At 37.6% G+C, this 4,473-nt stretch overlaps 1 long non-coding RNA gene across 5 annotated transcripts; it reads right to left on the bottom strand.

Annotated features, from left to right (window-relative positions):
- On the bottom strand, window positions 1–4,272 carry LOC116265459 (uncharacterized). 5 transcript variants are annotated; one of them, XR_004175041.2, is made up of 7 exons: window positions 3,847–4,272; window positions 3,642–3,764; window positions 2,599–2,700; window positions 2,149–2,493; window positions 1,446–1,585; window positions 999–1,144; window positions 1–572 (listed from the first exon to the last, which is right to left on the bottom strand). It is a non-coding gene; the product is annotated as an uncharacterized LOC116265459 (long non-coding RNA). The 5 variants fall into 5 exon arrangements; XR_004175039.2 differs by having other exon boundaries at window positions 2–445; window positions 521–1,144; XR_004175040.2 differs by having other exon boundaries at window positions 1–1,144; window positions 1,452–1,585.
- Window positions 4,273–4,473: the final 201 nt, after the last annotated feature.

A 4,473-nucleotide genomic window follows, 5' to 3' on the forward strand; every position in this document is an offset into this window, starting at 1 on the left:
GTTCAAGGTTTTCCAGATCGCCACAATGTCAACACTGAAGAATGACATGTTGAAGATATCAGACAAAGACCCACTTTGTTATAGCCCTCGAAGAACATGCTGGTCATGACTCTCTCTTCCCATCAACATAGTGTAATTGAATAGTACCTATAGCCTTTCTGTTCATAAATTGGACACCTTGGAGGGTTATGCAATAGATGGTCAGATGCCTAGTAAAGCTCTTAAGACCATTACTTCATGTTCAATGAAACTGTAGATACTATCACAAGGACAGAACAATTTGTGTTCAGATAGCATGTACCAGTGTGTAATTCTCAATGGAAAAAAAGCTTACAAGTGTTCTTCACACTCTCAGGCAACAATCCAACAACAACCACCGTTTGATCAGTTTTGAAACTGAAACTACCCAATGCACCAGCACCCACGACCACGTACTATGAAAAATCTGCCAAAAAATTTAGTTCTGCAACAGAATTCCTTGGTCCAGGATCCAGGAACTGCTGAAACTCGATAAAACTACCTGAATATAAACTTCATGGCTGCAACATCCCCATCTGCGGTGCCTTGTCATCCTGCAGAAGCTCATAACAGTTGGAAGAATGAAAGGTAAACCTAGCAAAGGTTAATGGTTGTACAGAACTTTGTAAGTCCACAGAGGATCACATGTTTGTTGACCTTTGTCTCGGCTTGGAATGGCTTACTACTACTTTTATATTATGCTTATGAGGTGGTATTTCTTTCAGTCCATTTCACATGAAATTACGAAGAGCTCTTATCACAGGGCTGAAACAAAGGTCAGTATCAGAAAAATGCGATTGGACCACATTCATTGATGTGGGAGCCCATTTACTGCAGGAATGAACATTACATCGCTCTATCAAAAGATGCAGTTTCTCATAAAAGGTGGGATCCTTGTGACAGAGGATGTAATGACTATCCAAACATGAAATTGCTGACTTTTTGCAGAAACACAGTATTCTATGCAATTAAAGCAGAACCTCGTCTAAATCAACAAGAAATAGGTGAGAGTGGGGCAGTAAGAGCTGCAGTATCAGCTAGTGCTGAAATTTCCCAACCAGAGCATCCAGTCCTCCAGCAGTTCTGGCTACCGCAGTATAAAATAATGGTTTGCCCTTGAAGATTCCTGCCGAAAATGGTGAAAAGCAATTAAAGGAAGAGACGACAGAGCCATGAAAGCTGACTCTAAATCAGCATTATTATAATCTCTTGATACCTCTGCTGATGTTTTTTTTCTCAGCAGGCAGTAACACAGTATAAGTTCCAATTTAATTGCAGAAACCATTGTTTATCTGCTCTACATCATATAAACATAAAGAAAACAAGGGAAATGTTTAAACTAACAAAGCTTTTGTAGGAGATTAACTGTGCATTTCTGCACCTGATGCTGCCTGAAATGCAAAAAAACAAGAAAAATAAATGATTACCCTTACTGATTATCCAGACAGTTTGCCACAATTGATCGGAAGGTCAGCATAGATAGCTCAAGAGCCTCCACCACATGTTTGATTTTACAGAATCATTCCATTTCTGCCACCTTCAATTTTTGTCAAGCTTAGCTCCAATTCTGTAGCGTGAAGAGATAAAAGAGAAGCTCTAGCCTTATTAGGATTAACTTTAACAAAATAAATGCATGCAACAACCACAAATCAATAAGATACCAATAGCTGCCCAACGAAATCTACGTACTCGTGCACATGTATACATATGTGCAGGTATGCATATATACACAACTATTTAAAATTGCAAAAGAAAAAAAAGTAGGGAATCACGTATCATTTCCACTATGCACAGGTATGCATATGTACAGTTTTTAATAGTAAAACTGTAAAAGAAAGTTGGAAATGATGAACTTGACAAAAGTTTCTAGCATATTTACAACCATACTGCAAATGGTGTCATAAAGTTCATTTTTTAAAAACAGTCATATTGCAGTTTTCAATATTTAATTAACTAAGTATGGGTACAAAGCTCCAGTATAACTGAAAACTATAAAGTTAGTTCAATGCTAGAGATTGCACCATTGATCCAGTGAGACATAAGTAATGTGCAGTATGTTACATAGATATTGAAGTGAAATGATAAACTATATTAATGATTATATCATGAATGAATTGTTAATATGTTTACCTGTGAAGAAAGTTGCTGGCTTTCACCTCTAAGTGTGAAAAGCTGATCAATGCTGGTCTTTGTAGTAAGAAGTCTTTCTATTTTCTCCTCCAAAACTGGGATCTTGACAACTGTCTTTTTAAGAGATTCGATTTTTCCTTCTTGTTTACTGATTTTACCTCTAAAGCCACATTTTTTGCTAAAAGTTCATGACAAGCAGACATTCTTTCCAACACCTCTGATGCTTCCACATGTGCAAACACGTCCATATTTGTCCACACCTAGTGCTTGGGTCAGTGCATGTATCCATGATTGTGGATCTATTTCACCATCTGGCATTCTAGTGGGCATTTCCTTAATCTTATCCTACACATAGTAAAAAGCTAATTACATAGATGATGTGAAAACAACAAAAATTATATTATTAAAAGCCTACACATTACAAATTAAAAAAATCAAAATTGACCTTACAGTCAATGCTTGTCTCTTAGTATTATGATGTAGCACATTGTCTGACGTACGCGTTTGCACCTAGAGGTGAGCTCTAGAAGGCTCAATTCCACCTTCTGAGGCCTAATTCATAAACAAGATGTCAACTTGTCATCATCTACTAACGTAATATGATTAAGAGAAAATAATATGAAACAACTGCTTTCAACTTAGAATTTCATCTCTAAAGTGGGCAAAACATTTTGTTCCTATGGTGTATCGTTTGGAACAATTCTTAGTATTTTCATTTTAGGGCATGTCGTATGCAACAATAGGTATGAAGTAACGTCATAAGTTATTTTGTACAAAGATATGTGACATGTTTGAAGCTATACCTTTGATTTTTCTATACCAAAGTGTTCCTGCCATTGCTTCAATGGGATGTCCTGAGGTCTATTTGCTAATCGGTCATGTACATTGTTGAACATCTTGTAGATGTCTCTACGCTCTGACCTCTAGTTTCTCCATAGCTTAGCATAGATAGCAAAACCCATCTTTTTCAGATTGTCATTGATGGAGTAACATGTTCAAACGTGAAAAAGGTTACGTTCAGGTAATGACAGGTTAGGACCATGGAAAGTTTTTACTTCTAGGTGAAGGCATGTAAAAGAAAATTCCAATGCCGTCAGTAAGGCCAGTACGCCAATGAAACACCAAACCCAAAGGTGGATGTATAGACAATAAAGTCCTAAAACATAAAACCTTATTATGAGCTGTCCTATAACTAATGATAACTCATCAATCCCCATCCATATGGCAGTAAGAATAATGCATATCACACTACATATGACTTAAAGGTAGACATGTTATTGAAGACAAAAATTAGTTGATCAACGACAAAAAAGAAAACATTCAATTGAAGGCCCATCTATAACAGTGCAACAACCACGCTTACACAAACTAGAAGCCCTAATCCCAAACCAAACGAAAAGTACCCCTAATTTATTGCATGGAACCCAAAATGTCAAAACAAAATAAAAAATTCAGTAGCATGAAAGGGACAGAGAAATAAAAAGCATCCCGACCTTGTTCCTGATTCATGATCTCTATCACTGGGCAAAGAAGATCAAAGGTGAATATCCCTTGTTGTCGGATAGAGATGATCAATGCCGGTATGATTAGCTTCAAGGAGAATGAACTTCGCACACCTGCACAGATGATTGGTTTCTTCGAGTGACAACAGCTTGGGTTTGTTCAAGGAGCACAAGAAAGTGAAAAAGCTTGGATTACCTTTGCTTCGGGGATTGAACGGGCAGCACAGACAAGGTAGATAAAATCAACCACCGATGGGTGAAGGTATAGGTGGAGAACAACCACGTGAATGGTTTCAGTTACCTCTGCTTTGTGCGTAAAATATTTTGTTGTTGGTGCTTGTTCAAGCAGTGGTAGAGATCTATCTTGGTGCTATGCAAAACCTGGTGCCAAGAAGCGTTAAAGATAGAAGATATCTCTAGTGCTTCCAAGGCGAAAAGCACCTCGTAACCAGTTCTAGTGCTGGTTAACTCGTTTCCAAAAGTGATTTATGGCAGTAGGTTGGTTTTGCGGCACTAATAAAAGATGAAATTGGTGCCATTGTGGCCCCAAATGTTGTAGGAACTATTGTGTGGTGTTGTGGAAACGAGTGACTTTTTCGGCAGAAGTATTTTGTCAACAATGTGAGAGGGATGCGGATACACTGGGAGAGGACCTTATGGCCAAATTAGCATGGTATCCAAAATATAAAAATGCTAAAATCAGTCGAAAATTCCATGACTGCACTCGAGTAAAGGTATTAAATTAAAATATATCTTGATAAACTATATTCATGAATAATAATTAGCAACCAGCCAGGCCCAACCAGGTTGGGCAAGTGACTTG

This window comes from Nymphaea colorata, chromosome 12, assembly GCF_008831285.2.
Source record: "Nymphaea colorata isolate Beijing-Zhang1983 chromosome 12, ASM883128v2, whole genome shotgun sequence".
NCBI lineage: Eukaryota > Viridiplantae > Streptophyta > Magnoliopsida > Nymphaeales > Nymphaeaceae > Nymphaea > Nymphaea colorata.